This window comes from Staurois parvus, unplaced genomic scaffold (assembly GCF_062004578.1).
Source record: "Staurois parvus isolate SC_StPar_1 unplaced genomic scaffold, SC_StPar_1.0 ptg000502l, whole genome shotgun sequence".
Taxonomy (NCBI): domain Eukaryota; kingdom Metazoa; phylum Chordata; class Amphibia; order Anura; family Ranidae; genus Staurois; species Staurois parvus.
Window position 1 is genome coordinate 1,606,379 of NW_028318298.1, and position 18,494 is coordinate 1,624,872.

The 18,494-nt window shown below is 46.7% G+C and overlaps 1 protein-coding gene and 1 pseudogene across 1 annotated transcript in view; one reads left to right on the top strand and one right to left on the bottom strand.

Moving 5' to 3' along the window:
• The window catches only part of LOC149452024 (large neutral amino acids transporter small subunit 3-like), a 463,531-nt gene extending 458,814 nt beyond the window's left edge, over nucleotides 1-4,717 (bottom strand). The window contains exon 1 of the mRNA XM_089689865.1: nucleotides 4,593-4,717. The gene's annotated coding sequence lies outside the window, so the exon portion shown is untranslated. The remainder of the gene's footprint in view (nucleotides 1-4,592) is intronic.
• Nucleotides 4,718-17,893: 13,176 nt separating this feature from the next.
• LOC149452026 (mitochondrial import inner membrane translocase subunit Tim10-B pseudogene) lies at nucleotides 17,894-18,200 on the top strand (annotated as a pseudogene).
• The last annotated feature ends 294 nt before the right edge of the window (nucleotides 18,201-18,494 follow it).

The window sequence follows — 18,494 nt, forward strand, 5'->3', positions numbered from 1 at the left end:
CTCTTCACTCGCTCGATCTTCGCGGTGCTGCTCGGCTCCTCCTCTCCAAGCTCCACCTCCTTGCCGGTGATTGGCCGCCTGTGTGCCTCTCCTGAGCTACAGTGCCGGCGGCCAATCACAGGTGAGGATTGATCTCGAGGTGTGTCCAGATGACAGGGGCGGCATGTCATCCCGCCCACACCTGGAGACGGCGGTGGCGGCGGCGAGGAGCGGTGTCTCGGTTCCTAAGACCATCGGAAATATGTGTTTTCCGATGGTCTTAGGCAACCCCTGTGGAAGCGTCGTTCGACCCCCAAAGGGGTCGCGACCCCCAGGTTGAGAACCGCTGACTTAAGGAATTGGAAAAAAAGGAGTCGTTTTTAAGAGAATGGATGAGTGGCGTTATTTTCAATTGAAACACTTTATAGGAAAGCTTCCAAAGCCTTTAAGAATAAGAGAGGATTGGAATCCTTTTGAGCACTTGTTAGGTACACGGGGAGATGGGAAACACGGAACCTCTAAAATATATAAGATTCTCACTGAAATAAACGCAGATATAAGTCCTCCATATATAGAAAGATGGGAAAGAGAAATAGGAGTTACAATAGATGTGGAAAATCAGAGGAAAATGTATAGAATAATCCACGGAAATATAAATATGCAGGAGGTAGAAATGAATTATAAGTGTTTGGCAAGATGGTATATCACACCGAGTGTGGCACACAGATTGAGTGGAGATAATTCACCTTTATGTTGGCGTGGATGTGGAGGTAGAGGCACAATGTATCACATATGGTGGGAGTGTTCTAAAATACAAGAGTATTGAGGGAAAATAGTAAACTTGATTCAAAAAATTACAGAGGTTGATATTCTAGTAGACCCAGAGATTTGCCTTTTTCATAGTACTAAGCTTTCAGTTAAAAAATACAAAGATTCTGGTTTATTGTACTATTTGAATGCAGCAAAGGGACTGATACCCAGGTTTTAGAGGAGACAGGAGGTGCCAAAAATAAAGAACTGGGTGGATAGGGTGGATCAAATATGTAAATTGCAGGAACTGTATCATTTGAATGAAGATAAGATGGAGAATCACCATACAAGATAGAACAAATGGGAGGAATTCAAAAAGTCAAGGCTAGCCTTCGAGGTTATGGGGGATTAACATAGAATAATATGGAAACATATTTTGTTCTTCATTTATAGGAATTACGTTCTCCAGAAATGAACAGGAAAATGCAAATCAGAAGGGGTCAGGGATTGGATGGGGGGGGGGGTGGATGGGTGGTAAATAGGTAGGGGGAGGACAGGGGGGGGGGGGAAGGGAAGAACCGATAAATGTTTTGATAATAAGCTAAGGTTTTAATGAGTATGTTTGTATAACTTGTTTATCTGAAAAATTAATAAATATTTAAATAAAAAAAAAAATATAGAAGACAGGAATATGATATTAATCCAAACATACACTTGGTGCACCTCTCTACATTTACAGAGATACAATATATGCTTGTGCACCCTCTCAATACAAAAAGGCTAACAAACTACAACTTTATAGTAAATAAGTGCAACCGCCATATGAAAAGTGAAACCAGACATATGAAAAGTGAAAAAGTGCTCAGTGCAACATATATTCTCCGAGATTCAATCAAATCTTGAAAGGTGGTGAGCAAATGTGATTCCTCCACCAAATAAATAATCAGCCTCTTACCTAAAATCAATATCTCACTTTCCAGAGATCAATACACACTTGTGTGCTTGTATTCAGCACTCATCTCACTGATAGGATATTTTCACTGCCTCCCCAGCATAATGTGCAGACACCAGAAGGATTCTTTTTGTGAAAAAAATGGATATTCCCTCCGGAGGAGAAGATTAAAGGACCGTAATGGTGTTATATCATAAAACTATTTTTTATTTAAAATAAGCAGACATATACTCACAAACATAAGAAGTATAGGAGCACATAAGAAACAGACAATAAAGCCTTGAGTGTCAGCATGTATATGACATCACTGGCTAGGCCCCTCCTAACATGTTTCGCCACCAATCAGGGGAATGGAGCATGGCCAGCATCACCAGTGACAATCTTATATACCATGGAGGCTGTCTGTTCTGCGCATATGTGAATCGGCAATATTATAAACACACGGCTCAATACCAAACTTTATAGATGTGCCAAAATCCTTGGGGCAATTTGAAGAAACAAAGAGGCTATATTATATATCTAATTGATCAAAACAATCAAAATAGCCCCTTAAATGCGTCATTTTAAAAATTAACAATCAATCTCTTACAAAATTACATCAAAGTAGTTAAAAAAATTACATATACAACATGACAGAAAAAGGTTTGTACAACATGACAGAAAAAGGTTTGTACGCTGTCACAGCATGAGGAAAGTACTGCTGATAACTGGCAATTGTCAAAGGACGGATCAGAATCTATCATCAGGGCACTGATAATCAGTGCCCCCCACCAGTGCCACCCACCTGTGCCCAGAAGTGCCACCCACAAGTGCCTAGCAGTGCCACCCACCTGTGCCCATCAGTGCCCAGCAGTGCCACCCATCAGTGCCACCCAACAGTGCTGCCAGTCAGTGCCACCCATCAGCTCCCAGCAGTGCTGCCCATCATTGCCCATCATTGTTGCATATCAGTGCTGCCTCATCAGTGCCAGATCATCAGTGCTGCCTATCAGTGCCCAATAGTGCTGCCAATCCGTGCCACCTCATCAATGCCACCTATCAGTGCGCATCAATGCTGCTTTTTCGTAAAGCCTCCACATTGAGAGATTGTCTTGCTTCCATTGTGGTTAACCCTCCCCCAAAAATATCTATGCTTGGTGATTTAAAGGGCTTTTTTTCCCTGTCATAGGTGTTCTATGTGTAAGGTACTCAAGAGAGGGGTAATGAAAACCAAAGAATTTAGTTTTTATGTCATGCATAAACATTATAAACATAAAATTCAGGATTTTATTACATGCTCTTCTAAATTTGTTGTTTATTTATTGTGTTGTCCATGTGGGTTTCAGTATATATAGTAGAGAGGACTTCACAGACGCTACACTATCCTCATATAGCTGAAACTGGATCCTTAACTCTCCCACATTCCAACCATGTCTTTGTCACACACCCACTAGTCTTTCCAACAAAGACACTTACTCAAATTACTACAATAAACTCCATAAATGCATTTATGTAGGATCACAAGATGCAGTTCATGTAGACTAAAAGTATATATTAATGTTTTGTTTAATTTTATGTACTTAAGATAACATAAATAATTTACAAGTGCGGTATATTTATAAAGCAATTATTTTGACATTCACCAAACCATTACCGTAATAAATGCTCCTGGTGAAAGCATCTTAATATACGATGAATTATTCACCACCAGTGAAGATTTGGTGTATGTAGCATTCACTGAATTATATATGCCTCTAAGGACCATAACTAGAACCAACTTTTTAAATCTTGCAATTGTTGTTACAAAAATACCATAATTGCTGGTGAGGCAATCAAGTGTCACTATTAAAAATCATTCATTACAGCAGTTAAAGAATGAACTTTCTCAGTATGCTGGAAAATCTATGCAACTGAGTCCACAAGAAGAACATCCATCTAATGAAATATTGTGTTACTTAGGAGAAAAAGTTATGGGGGGGGGCAATGTGCATAGGCTCATGAGCTCAGATGACCCTTGGGGCTACCATATGTAGACAGTTTCTAAGGTAAGTATAAGACAATTTCATGATCATTGCAACTGTCAAATACTGCTGTTTGCTGTAATTGTCAGGTCTGAAGTCTTGCATTGTTGTATTGCACGGTTTATTCATTTTTTCATTTAAAAAAGAGAACATTGAAAGACCAGTTGCAAGATATTTTCAGCACAGAAAATCTCTTCAATTGGGCTCGTGGGCAGGGTGAATGGCATCACCCCCTTCATACTGTGCAAAGCAGGACTGCAATATCTCAAAATGTATAGAACCACACAAGGTCAGATTTGTTTCAGATTAGATCCATCAAATCTGTCAGATCAAGAAAATGCATTTACTACTACGGTGTGTAAGGATCTATCTATATGGTAAATTACCATTAGACTTAGACCCTCACATCAAAATTGATGCAGTTTGTTAAATAGTTCAAATCAAAATGTGAGCCAGTATTAGTCATCTAAACACCACAGTGATAAAGCAACAAACAAATGAACATTTATGCTTTAATGACGCTGTCATTAAGTGTGTATACACACACACAATATGCACAGCAGCGACACGTGTAACAGTAAACGCTATTACATCAGCAATGACTAAATTCTGGTCTATTTACAAAGCATAAATGCTGGAAAAGATGATATTCTAATGAGAGAGGGAAAGAGAGAGAGAGCGAACGAGAGAGAGAAGAGAGAGGGAGAGAAAGAAAGAGGGAGAGAGAGAAAGAGAGAGACAGGAAGAGAGAAAGCACATGTTGTGACATTGTAACATGCAGAACAAGTTTTCCATTCTCAGTGCCACGTGTTATAGACCAGAGGAAAACATAGTTTAGGTAACGTTAAAAGAATCCAAAATAAATATAATTTGAGATATACAAATAACAGCTTCTCCAAATATCTACTTACATTGGGCGAACTGTACTAAGTGTGAACTGCTTTAACTAGCAGATGTCTCCTACAGACTGAGTGAAAGAAAGCAGGGTTATAGACACAGGAAATATCCACACTACTTTATAAGGTATGGGTTAGGGGGTGGGAGAGTGGAAGGGAGGAGATACAAAAATCATATGGGTCAGGCTCAGAACAGAGGCCACTAACACGTGATAGTGCCTTAAGGAAAGTCGAACCTGAGACACATGTAACAACCTACAAGTGCTGAAAGGTTGAACAGCTAGAAAAACAAAATTGTATACAGTCAATAACAGCAGCAACTGGTTAAAAAGATATAAAAGAAAATGGTAATCAATATATTTCGTTGGCTGCATAAAGGAAGTGACAGAGAAATAAAAGAAAAGCAAGCGTCAATAAAAAATAAGTTTAAATAAAAACATTTTCATTACAAATTCTCATATGGATTTGTAGTTGAAATGAGCGAAAAGCAAGAAGGAGATTGGGACCATCAGATTATAAAAATTGGCCAAAATGTACAGTAGTGTTTACAAATCTGGAAGTTAATAGAAATTTACCAAGATACCCAAAAATTAATCAGAAATATCAGAAAGTTTGATTGATAGAAAAGTCATATGAGTTAAGAAAAACAACATTTTCATTACAAATTCTCATATAGATTTGTAGCTGATATGAGCAAACAGCAACAAAGGCCCAAGGTAGAGAGGATATTTGAGCCAATCAGATTGGACACTTTGGCTAAAATATACTAGTGCTTACAAATTTGAAATTTAATTACAATTTACAAAGATATCAAGATACCCATAAATTATATCAGAAAGTTTGATTAGTAGAAAAGTCATATGAATTGAATATTACATTGTCTGATTCTCTAGCAAAATAGCAACATTCTTTTTTATATCCAAACACACCCCAAACGTCTGGGCTTCCTAATCTACGATCCCCTCCCCCAAACAGGTAGCTGTAAAAATATCCTATTTGGACAAAAGCATACCGTATAGCACTCCAAAAATACAGTGCTCACAGCAAGATTCAATATAATGTATACCCCCCACACTTCAAGTATAAATAACATAAAATACCTATCAAATCAAAACCTTATATCCAGTGAAGAAATCACAGTCAAGTCAAATCACAGTGAAGAAAAAACAAGTTGATTCAATGGCCATTAAAACAAATAATGCAGAATTGTGTGTATATGGCAGGGAGATGAATGGTTTCCTGGTTCCTTTATTATTTCTTCATGGATCCATTAAGTAACGCACAGAGAAAGACTCATAGAACAACAATGTAACTTTATTAAAGGCCAGTTCACATCAGAATATGATGCCTCTGCCTTTGCATTCTGTTGCGGGGGCCAATACATTGGTAACAGATCCCCAAACACAGAACGCAAATGCAGTGCATTTGCAGTCACCAGATTGCATGGTACCATGGTGCGATCAAATCTGATGCCACATGTTTTTCAAAAGTATTGTATGTACTACTTCTTGTGCAATCCAATGCAAATTCAGCCCATTCAAATGAATGGGCTGAAAATTTAGCTGCAGGGGAAAGCGGTGCGCATTCATGTGTGATTTTGGTGTGGACTGGCCCTAAAACTGTAAGTTAAAAACAGTACGTAAAAAACAAATCATACTCACAAAGCAAGTGCTTAACCCAGCTCTCAGGATAAAAATAAGCTCCGGATAGAGTGAAATGTGCTAGAGCTTCTGGGAAAGGTGGATCAGCTTGTGCATGGAATACTTCAATAAATTCACAGAAGGCTTTTAATGGAGAGAGACTTCCTTTTTCTTGTTGCTTGAGAGTAAAAGTTATAAAGTGGCCAGCTAGAGGCCTGCACCTGGTGTGAGGAGGAGGTATGCCTGTAGCAGATGGAATGCTTTTCAATGCATACTGTAATAAAAGTCTCTCAGGCATTGCACAAATTCAAACAAATATGCCCACCCAATGTGTTTCGTCACACAGGACAATGAACCTTGAGAGATATTAATGACCTCACAATGTATCCTATACCTGGCTAATCTCAGACAGATCTGATTTCTCACTCTTTGGTGCCGAAGTAATTTGTGGGACAACTCAGGTATGGAAGTTCTTGGACGCGTAAAGGTGAAGTATACTAGGATAAAATGATGTTACAAACACTGTGGTTCAAACTCTAAGGCTTTTGCTGGATGTAGCTTGATCTGAGGCTTAACCCTGGAAGTAAATGGATGTCAATAGTTGTTAATAGTAGGAGGTGCTGTCCTTTGCTGTGTAGACTTGGTACTGAGAGTCAGAACAGTGCAAATCAGGGAGGAAAAACAACCACATCTCTAAGTAAAAGCAGCACAAATTACACATCGTTAGGCACACAGTTAATCCTTTGATTGCCCCTAGATGTTAACCCTTTCCCAGCTGGTGTCATTAGTACATTGACAGTCAGGGGAGTAGATAAGGGGGGGGGGTCAGGGGGGCCTGAACCCCCCCCTTCCCTGAGAAGAGTTTCCAACTATCCCTTATAGGGGGCAATCTGTACAAAACAGTGGGCATAGTTTCAATCCGGCCGCTAGTGCAGTGTGCAGGGTTTAGTTCTGATATCAGCCAAGGTTGGAACACTGGCAGCCTTGTCCTGTAGCTGCCACAACCTCCTCCTCCCTTCAGCCTGCTTCAGATTACATCGCTCCTCTCTCAGCCCAGTGTCCCTTGCGGTTTTCTCCTCCCAGTTTCCTTCACTGTGACCAGCTCTTTTATTACAGGGGAGGTCCACTATCCCTGTTTCTCACTAACTTAAGCTGTCTTCATTGCTCCCACCTTCTCTGGCATCCTCCTCTCCCTCTCAGCCACTGTCCCATCCAGCTCCCTTCCATCCTCACACTTCCATCCATCTCTGCCTGTCACACTGCCTCTCTCTCTCCCTCTCTCCCCCCTCTCTCTTCCCCTTTCTTTCTCTCTCTCTCTCCTTCTCTCTCTCTCCCCCCCCCCTCTCCCCCCTCTCTCCTTTCTCTCTCTCCCTCTCTCTTCCTCTCCCCCTCTCTCTCCCTCTCATTACCACTCTCTCTCTGCCTCTCGCTCTCTCTCTCTCTCCTTTTCTCCCTCTCCCCATCTCTCTCATCTCTGCCTTTCACACTGCCTCTCTCTCTCTCCCACCCCCCTCTCTCTCCCCCCTCACTCTCTTTACCCCCCTCTCTCTACCCCTCTCTCTTTCTCTCCATCCCCCATCTCTCTCCCTCTCTCTACTCCCCCCTCTCTCTCTCCCCCCCTCTCTCCCCCTCTCTCTTTATCTCCCTCTCCCCCCCTCTCTCTCTCTCTCTCTCTTTCTATCTCCCTTCCCCTCCTCTCCCCCCCTCTCTCTCTCCCTATCTCCCCCCCCTCTCCCTCTCCCTCTCCCCTCTCTCCCTGCTCCCTCTCTCTTTCTCTCTCTCTCTTCCCCTCTATCTCATTCCCTCTCCCCCCCTCCCTCTCTCTCTTTGCCTATCTCTCTCCCCCTCTCTGCCCTCTAGCTCCCTCTCTCACTCCCCCCTCTCTCTCTCCCTCCCCCCTCTCTCTCCCTCTCCCTTTCTCCTTTTCCACTCTCTCTCTCCTCTCTCCCTGCCCCCTCTCTCTATCCCTCTCTCTTTCTCCCCCCTCCTTCTCCCTCTCTCCCCCATCTCTCTCCTCTCTCCCTGCCCCCCCTCTCTCCCCCTCTCTCTCCCCATCTCTCTCCTCTCTCTCCCCCCTTTCTCTCTCCCTCTCCCCCTCTCCCACTCTCCCCCTCCCTCTCCACCCTCTTGCTCCCTCTCTCTCTCTCCCTCTCTCTCTTCCCCTCTCTTGCTCTCTCTCTCTCCATCTCTCCCCCCCCCTCTCTTTCCCTCTCTCCTTCTCCCTTTCTTTCCCCCCTCCTCTCCTCTCGCTCTCTCTCTCCCCTTCTCTCTCCCTGCCCCCCTTTCTCTCCCTCACTTTCTCTCTCCCTATCTCTCTCCTCTACCGCTCCCCCTCCCTCCCCCCCTCTCTCTCCCCCTTCTCTCTCCCCCTCTCTCCCTCTCTCTCTTCCTCTCCCCTTGTCTCTCTCTCTCTGTGATGGGAGTCACTTTGGGTGGGGGCCCATGGAACCCAGGTCACTTTGGAGAGGTGGGGAGACCCCTGTCTCAGCTCCCCATATTCCTCTTATGTTTAAATCACCCTGTGCCTGTTAGGGAGCCTCGGCAGGTGGAGTGGCAGCGTGCTGTCTAGTCTGGTGGTAAGTGGTGACCAGATGAGCTTCGGCAGGGGTCTCAGTGCTAAAAGTGGAGACCAGGACTCCCAGATCATTTCCAAGGAGAACCTCAGCTGGCAGGTTCTGCATTACTCCAATTTCAACTTTCCTGGCCCCCCAGTCCAGATGAACCCCTGCGGTAGGAATCATGTAGACATGGCCTACCGCTACCTGTACAGCCACAGACTGCCCGGTCTTGGCCCAGTCTGGTACCAGTTGGGGTTGGACTAGGGTGAGTGTGGCCCCAGTGTCCTGTAATCCTTGGGCCCGACGGCCCACATGGACAATCTGTTGGCAGGGGCGTATCTCCCGTGAGGCAAACAAGGCATCTGCCTTGGGCAGCATTTTTCAGGGGGGGCGGCATTGCCCCCAGGCAGAAGGGACCAGTGCCATCGCTACAAAGGGCTGTGCTTGGCCAGGGGGGCGTGCTTGTGTGTGGTAGAGCTGGGCGTATTCGTTTGTGCTTGGCGGCGAGGATGGGTAAGGAGACACAGAACCTGTCAGCCATGGGGCCGCCTGGAGAGGGGGCCGGGTGGCACATAGAGGACCGTGCATTTCTCGGTTACTCTATGTGCCGCCCGGTCACCTCTCCTATCCATCTCCTGTATGCTCAGGTCAGCTCCTGTATGCTCCCCCACGGCCCCCCTCTCCAGCACTGCAGGGGATCTGTCAGCATATGCAGTCCCCAGTGCTGACAGTCCCCCCCTCACACAGACGGGAGAGCAAAAAGAAAGCTGCCCCTCCTCCTTCCACCCTCTCCTCCTGTGTCTGCCCCGCCCACACTTCCAGCCAGCCTTGTGTCTTCTTTCCCCCTTCTCTCTTCTCTTCTCTTCTTTTCTCTTCTCTTCCTCTCTCTTCCCCCCCTCTCTCTCTTCTCTCTCTCTCACTTGCTTCTCTCTCTCTTCCATCTCTCTCTCTTTCTCTCTCCTCTCTCTCCCCCTCTCCTCTCTCTCCCCCCTCTCTCTTCTCTCCCTCTCTCCCCTCTCTCTCCCTCCCCCTCCTCTCTCTTTCCCTCCTCTCTCTCCCCTCGCTCCCCCTTCTTTCTCTCCCTCTCTCTTCTCTCCCCTCTCCCCTCCCTCTCTCCCCTCTCTCTCTCTCCTCTCTTTCTCCCCCCGCTCTCTCTCTCCCCCCTCTCCCCCCTCCTCTCTCTCTCTCTTCTCTATCTTTCTCTCCCCCTCTCTTCTCTCCCCTCTCTCTTCTTTCCTCTCCCCTCTTTCTCCCCCTCTCTCCGTCTCTCTCTCCCTCCCCCCTCTCCCCTTCTCTCTCTCTTCTCCCCCCCTCTCTTCTCTCCATTTCTCGTCTCTCGCTGTCTCTCCCTCCCTCTCTCTCCTCCCCCACCCCCCTTCTCTCTCCCTCTCTTCTTTCCCCTCCCCCCCTCTCTCTCTTCTCTCCTCTCCCCCCTCTCTCTCTCTCTCTCCCTCCCTTCCTTCCCTCCTACAAAAAAATTAAAAAAATAAAATTATAAAAATGTAAATAAAAAGAAAAACCTACTGGCACTAATGGCGAAACTAACAGGGTCGCAAAGGCCGCTCTTGCGACCAGACGCTTGTATTCCGCCACCAGGCCCTGAGAAAAGGGTCCCTGGGCTTTGCTCAGTCCAAAGTGCCCGGGCCTATTTTTTGTCCCATCCAGGCCTGGCCATAACCAATAAAGGGCACAATGTCTATGAAGATCTCAAGGTTCTACTCGTTTTACTAGGAGGTGCAGTATGTGATGTGACGATCGCGACGTCAGATCCCAGCCCTTCACACCAAACTCGTGACCGAAGGACTAGCCAATTTAAAACCGCGATGTCACGTGCGTAACAATGTTACGCCCAGCTGCACCCTGCACAACGATTTTCCAGCTAATGGACCATTATCGATGAGCGCGATTGTTACTGGGTCAGGTTAATTACACAACTAACCCTTCACACTGCCACCACCTCCTTTTTGTACAGAGAAAGAGGAAACTCGGCAATATCAGCAATAACACTATGATGGTTGAAATAATCGTCTGTATACCACTGTCACCGCAGGTAGGTTATACAGAGGGTTAAACACACACAGTAGAGCTCTTCAGCGGCAGGAATTCGTAGTTTGCATTAAAGGCGTTAGAAACAGTTCAACGCTTTCAGAAAGTAAGATTTATTACTAAAAGGTCAAAAGGGTGAAATAAAAAAAAAATTACAGAAAAAGATGTAGCCAATATATATATAAATATACAGAGAACAATAGCACAGCACAGAGATAACAGAAAGGAATTTAGAGGGTTAAAGTACTTGCCAGTCAGCCTTGGTGTAAGCAGCTTCAAGTTTCATAAGTCAAAAGGATTTATCTCCCACTGTCAGTTTCGATGTTAAGACAGGAGACGCTTCTCTTCCTCTCCCTTAACTCAGCTTAGCTTTTCTAGTATCTCCACCGGGTGCCTCCCTAGAGCAGTAAACCAATCGTCTCCTTTTGGGGAGGGAGGTGTAGGTGGAGCCTAAGTTATGACTAGAAACTCTCATAGCTGCTATTATGATTCATAACTCATTCTCAGGGCATTTGCCAGCCTAGGCACTAGTATATTAATACTCAGCAGCATCTGAGTAAGGTTAGAGATCACAAATGTCATATACACTTGAATGGTTCAGGAGATATACTTTCCTGCCCTCCTATATATTCCAGCTAGGGAATGTAATATACCAAACATTAACTTAACCAATCTGACAATATGCCTGGTTTTTATGTAAGTCTCTCATATTCCAAGATATGAAATCATAGGGGAAAATGGATGTTGAATGTGGTGTCTTGTTTTATGCCTTCTCTGGAATGTCTTTGAACTCCCGTGAAAGACTTGGTTTACGCTTTTATGATATCCCAGATTGCACAGCTACTCGACAGCTAGGCCCCAGCTCTGTTGGGGGCTATAGCTCTGGAGCTTTCCTGCTGTGCTTTGGCTGTCTGTCATCACTCCGATCACATGTCACTCAACAGAGAGGAAGGGGGGATGATTGGAGGAGGAAGCCTGCTTTGGGAGTGAGAGATGGTACAACATAGAAAATTCTTAACAAAATCGAGGGCCACGTCTGTCTCTGTGTGCACGATTGCTACATGTGAGTCTTCTCTGAGGTGATGGATGTTTAACTATATTGGTGAAAGCTTGATGTAGACTAGACTCTTTGAGTGGCTTCAGGGTCTAACAGGTTGTGCAGCACCCATCTAATGCGTCCAAGGGTGGACACAGCTGCGGGCAGCGTGTTGTAACTGATGTCCCCATTCAGTGAAGGTGTCCTGGGGTTTCTTCTTGAGTGCCTGGAACTTTAAGCTGTATGCCTCTGGAGTGAGAGCTTAACGGGCCAGCAAGTGTTCCTTAACATAATCATAATCCAAGCAGTAGCTGTCGGGTACAGTGCTGAACGCGTCTGCAGCCCGACCGGTTAGCTTGCTGCTCAAAGTGGGGACCTGGTCTTGGGCTGCCACACCATAGATGGTGCACAACTGTTTAAAGTCCTGAAGAAAGCTGTCAATGTCCCCATCTGCATCCGAGAAAGTTGTAAAAGCAGCGTAGGGAATTTTCTTTGGTTCGGTTGCAGTCTGGAGAAGGCGGGAGGTAATCCCCTCCCAGACCGAGCCATCGGTTGATGACCGGGAGTGAATAAGCCGCAGTTGGGGGGCATTGTCTAGGGCCTTGGAAATCTGTTCGGACATCTGTCGAACATAGCCAAACGCCACTTCACCTCTTGTTGTAAGTCTGAATGGTATAGGGGTCTCCATACGGTGCTAAGCGGGTCTGGCGTTTCAGGGGCCGATGAGCTGCTCTGTTCCTCCAACTCCTCCCATGAAGCAGAGTTCGCTTCTGGCAGAGCAGTGTTCACTTCAAGCGTAGCAGAGTGTGCATCAGGGTGTGCACATCTGCTTGGTCAAGGGCCATAATCTCAGCCAACAGTTCCTCTCTGGTCTTGGAGCCAGCGATACCTCCCCGAGCGACAAGCAGGCTTTGGAGAGCTGGCTTCCAGAGGTCCCGTACATCCATCTGGTCGAGCAGTGACGTCTCCGTGAAAAAGATGGCGTCTCACTGCTGTCACCAGTTGTGGCGGAACCATTCCGCCTGGGCTTCCTCGTTTGGAGCGATGCGTCTCAGCCAATGGTCCCCTTTTCCGGTAAGTCTCCCAGCGCTCTGCCAAGATGGGTATTAGAACTCAAAGACAATCCTTCCCCGATATCCCAAACCACGAGTCAGAACTTCGTGTATGGTGAATGAATGAATGCTTTATTGAACACAGCTCAGTTTATACAGCACATCCTGGCACCCCCACCAGACAGTCTGGCACCTGGTTTTCTCCAACCACAAAAAAATTACAGCACAGTATGAAATCTAGAGAAGTGAAAGACTACATGTTCACATTACCCTAAACAAACAGGGTAGAATGCCTGTAAACATAACAGCTGCTAAACATATACAGCTTTAAAAATAGTAGAACGGGAAGACCACTTAACAAGGGGATAAAACTGGAATGGAAAGGGCAAAATGTTATCACAAAGGGACGGTTCATAATACTCTCTCTTTCTCTCTCTCTCTCTCTCTCTCTCTCTCCCCCCCTCTCTCTCTCTCTCTCGCTCTCTTCCTCTCTCCCACCTCTCTCCCTCTACCCCTCTCTCCCTCTCTACCCCCCTCTCTCTCCTCTTTCCCTGCCCCCCTCTCTCTCCCTCTCTCCCCCTCTCTCCCCCTCTCCCCCCATCTCTCTCTCTCTCTCTCTCTCTCTCTCTCTCTCTCTCCCCTCCCCCCCTCTGTCCCTCACTCTCTCCCCCCTCTCCTCTCTCTCGCCCTCTTTTCTCTCCCTGCCCCCTCTCTCTTTCTCTCTCCCTATCTCTCTCTCCCCCTTTTTCTCTCTTGCCCCCTCCCTCCCCCCTCTCTCTTTCTCCCCCCCTCTCCCTCCCCCTCTCTCTCCCTCTCCCCCCTCTTCTGCCTCTCTACCTTTCTATCCTCTCTCTCTCCTTCCCCCCTCTCTCTCTCCTCTCTCCCTCTTCTTTCTCCCTGCCCCCTCTCTCTTTCTCTCTCCCTATCTTTCCCTCTCCGTCTCTTCCCCTCCTCTCTCTCGCCCTCTCTCTCTCTCTCTCCCTGCCCCCCTTTCTCTCTCTCTCCCTCTCTTTCTCTCTCCTGCTCTCCCCCTCTCTCTCTCTCTCACCCTCTCCACCCTCTCTCTCTTCACCCCCCTCTCCTTCTCTCTCCATCTCTACCCCCCCCTCTCTCTCCGTCTCTCTCCCCTCTCTCCTTCCTTCTCTCTCCTCTCTCTCACCCTCTTCTCTATCCCTGCACCCCATCCCTCTCTCTCCCTGCCCCCTCTCTCTCCCCCTCTCTCTTTCTCTCTCCCTGTCTCTCTCTCCTTCTCTTTCCCTAACTCTCTCGTCCTCTCCCTCCCCTCTCTCCCCCCCCCCACCACGTCTCTTTCCCCCATCGCCCTCTCTCTCTCCCTCTCTCCCCCTCTCTCTCCCTGCCCCCCTTTTTTTCTTTCCCCCTCCCCCCGCTCTCTCTTTCACCTTCTCACCCCCCCTCTCTCTCCCCTCTCTGTCCCCCACTCTCTCTCCCTCTCCTCTTTCTCTCAGTCTCTCCTTCTCCCTCTCTCTCCCTCCCTCTTCTCTCTCCCTTTCTCTTTCTCTCTCCCCATCTCTCCCTCTCTGTCTCTTCCCCTCTCCCCCCTTCCTCTCTCTCTCCCTCCCTCTCCCCCTCTCTCTCCCCCACTCTCTCTCTCTCTCCCTCTCTCAACCTTTCCCTCCTCCTTTCTCTCTCTCTCCCTCTCTTTCACTCTCCCCATCTCCTTCCCCCCTTTCTCTCTCTTGCCCTCTCCCCCCCCTCTCTCCCCTCCCCCCTCTGTCTCTCGCTCACCCCCTCTCTCCCCCCTCTCTCTCCCCACCACCCGGTGCCCCCCTCTCTCTCTCCCCCCTTCTCTCTCTCCCCCCTCTCTGTCTCTCACTCTCCCCCCCCTCTCTCCTCTCTCTCTCTGCCCCCCCTTTCTCTCTCTCAATCTCCCTCTCTCCTCCTCTCCCCCCTCTCTCTCTAGCCCTCCCCCCTCTCTCTCCCCCTCTCTCCTCCCCCCTCTCTCTTTCCCTCCTCTCTCTCTCTCTCTCTCCCTCTTGTCTCTCCCTGCCCACTCTTTCTTTCTCTCTCCCTATCTCTCCCTCCCCATCTCTTCCCCACTCCCCCCTCTCTCTTTCTCCTTCTCCCTCCCCCACTCTCTCTCTCTCTCCCTCTCTTTCTCTCTCCCTATCTCCTTCCACGTCCCCCTTTTTGCCCTCTCTCTCTTCCTCTCTCTCCATCTCTCTCTCCTTATCTCTCCCCTCTCTCTCCCTCTCTCTCTCTCGCCCCCCTCTCCCCATCTCTATCCCTCTCTCTCCCTCTACCCCTCTCTGCCTCTCTGCCTCTCGCTCTCTCTCCCCCCTCTCTCCTCTCTCTCTCACCCTCTTCTCTGCCCCAGACCCCCCCTCTCTCCCCCTTTCCCCCCCCCCCCTTTCTCTCTCCCTATCTCTCTCTCACATCCTCTCTCTCTCTAGCCCTCTCTTCCTTCTCTCCCTCCCCCCCCTCTCTATCTCTCTCTATATCTCTATCCCCCCTCTCCCCCTCTCTATCTCTCTCTATATCTCTACCCCCCTCTCTCTCCCTCTCCCCCCTCTCCCCCCTCTCTGCCTCTCACTCTCCCTCCCCTCCTCTCTCTCCTCTCCATGCCCCCCTCACTTTCTCTCTCCCTATCTCTCTCTCCTTCTCTCCCCCTCCCCCTTCTCTCTCGCCCTCCCCCTCTCTCTCCATCTCTATCCCTCTCTCTCCCCCCTCTCTCCCTCTCTATCTCTCTCTATATCTCTACCCCCCTCTCCCCCTCTCTCTCTCCCTCTCTGCCTCTCACTCTCTCCCTCCCCTCCTCTCTCTCCTCTCCCTGCCCCCTCTCTTTCTCTCTCCCTATCTCTCTCTCCCTCTCCCTCCCCCCTCTCTCGACCTCTCCACCCTCTCTCTTCATCGCTCCCTCTCTCTATCTCTATCCCCCTCTCCCCCCTCTGTCTCTCACTCTCTCCCTCCCCCCTCTCTCTCTCTCTCTCACCCTCTTCTCTATCCCTGCACCTCCCTCTCTCTCCTTCTCTCCCTGCCCCCCCTTTCTCTCTCTCCCTCTCTCTTTCTCTCTTCATATCTCTCTCTCCTTCTCTTTCCCTATATCTCTCTCTCCCTCTCGCCCCTTCTCTCTCCCTCCCCTCTCCCCCCCCCAACTCTCTCTCCCTCTCCCGTCTCTCTCTCCCCTCCCCCTCTCTCTCTCCCCCACCCTCTCTCTCTCCATGCCCCCTTTCTTTCTCTCCCTCTCTTTCTCTCTCCCTCTCCCCCGCTCTCTCCCTCCCTCTCCCTCTCTCTCGCTCGATCTCCCTGTCCCCCTTTCTCTCTCTCCCTCTCTTTCTCTCTCCCTATATCTCTCTCTCCCCCTCCCCCCTCTCTCTCCCCCTCTCTCTCTCCATCTCTATCCCTCTCTTTCTCTCCCCCTCTCTCTCCCCCCTCTCTCTCTCCCTCTTTTTGAATTTTCATAGTCAAGTAAATCTCTTTTTAGCCCATTTTGCCTGAGGAAAAGAAGCTGCCTAATAAATCTGTGCACCTGGACATAGGGTGTTAATCTCCTTAGGCCACACCCACTCATTACACAAATACACATTACCTGATATTCTTAAATCCAATAAGCATTCAAGTTTATACAGCTTGACGTTGGACAGTATGCATAAAAATGATTATTTGGTCAAAATACTTGCCTAATAATTGTGCACACAGTGTATATTTTATATTCAACGCTCAGTATAAGCCTCAATGATAAATACACTAAACCACCAACAGTTGGAAACAGCTTAAACACCCCAGAGAAACAAAACAAGGAAAGTATATTTCTACTTTTCAATTTGTGGAAGTGCATTTTGTATTAGAATTTTTTTTTAAATAAAATACTACTCCATGAGTTTTACAGTTTTACAAATGGCAAATCACTGTGTCCCGCATGATGTTAAAAAATCCATGTATGTTTAGGTGGGCTATGGAGGATCCTTCTGTGGCTGGGGCTGCATTAGCAGCCACCCGCTGATCAGAGAGCGCTGAGAACCATAACTAGGAGCTCAAAAACCACCATGCGATTCATCGGACCAGTGATGATATCACACCAGGTGCGGATCTCCACTAGGGGGTTTTGTAACAGTGTTTGGAGCGTCAAACCATACAGATACATGGAAGAGCCGCTGGAGCCATTTTTGCCGCTGGAGGACCTCCATAGTAAAATTTACATGGGGGTTTCAACATGATGAACGATGTTTTATCCCACAGTGAGTTGCCACTTGTCTTTAACAATAAATACCTTGGTTTTAATAGCACACTTAGCTGCTGCCCCCCATTTGTATCTTTTACTATTTACAGATTTACTTCATCTGAGAGTGGAGCTGCCACTAAGATTACGAGCCTATATTGGACTTTTATATACATGATAGAGGACGTATTCAGTATTTTTTTACTGTTTTTGCCTGGTTGGTCAGCCTCTCTTGTACCTGTCTTTTTAGAGCACTCCTTGCGCCATTCATTTGTTTTTATACACCATGAGGTTTTGCCTTCTCTTTAACATTTCTTGGAGCTATCTAGGTGCCTGTGGATGTCTGAAGAGAAATTTTAAGGATTATATATAACATGCTATCTATGACCCTATGAGATCCAAGGGTCGCTTTGTCTGATGAGAGTCCATTTACATGCCAGCTTTTTTTTATAGCGCAAAAAATAAAACCGCACAGGTAATCAAATACCGCAGAGAGAAAGCTCAATTCATGGGGAAAAAAAATGACATAAATTTAATTTGGATGCAGTGTTGCATGACTGCACAATTGTCAGTTAAATGAACGCAGAAAATTGCCTGGTCAGGAAGGGGGGTAAATTCTCTGGAGGGCAAGTGGTTAAAGTCCCATTTTCTTTTCTTCTATGATTGCTTTTCACAGTACATAAAAAAAAGGGCAAAATGATTTTTTGTTACCTGCCTTTTTTAATACCGCTTAATGCAATACAATTGATACTTTCAGTGATGGGAAAGGCTTTTCTTATGTATTTATCTCTTTTTTTTTTCTTTAGAATGACTGGAGCCTGTCACAAAAAGTGTGTTCCTTCTCACTATAAGGAACCAGAGCTGTCTAAAGGAGAGAGTGTTTGCCTGGACCGCTGTGTCTCCAAGTATCTGGATATTCATGAGCGGATGAATAAGAAACTTACTGAGCTGTCTATGCAAGACGAGGAACTGATGAAAAAGATGCAACAGGGAATGGGGACTGCACAATAGCTTTTCAGATTTTGGAGCTTTATGAATATGTTAATACATATTGTATATTAGGCCTCATGATCAAAATAGTCCTAAAAAGATAAACTGTTTGTGATAAAAACAACCAATTAGGTTATGTCTTTTATTTTGTACCAAAATATGAATGCATCCACTTGTTATGGACAGCAGAACCTGGTCCGTTTGGGTTATTTTGATACATATGGCAGTTTGTATTTTATTTCTGTTTTAAATTTTACTTTGTGACATATTCGATAAAGAGATCATGTTCAGTATTCACTGCAACTTTTTTATTCTTTACCCTAAAATAACCTGTATTCTAAAATTTTGAAAAGCAAAAATTAACCAAAGGAATGTTGACATTGCAGTGGCAGGAAACCATCGTCAGGAGGTCTGCAGC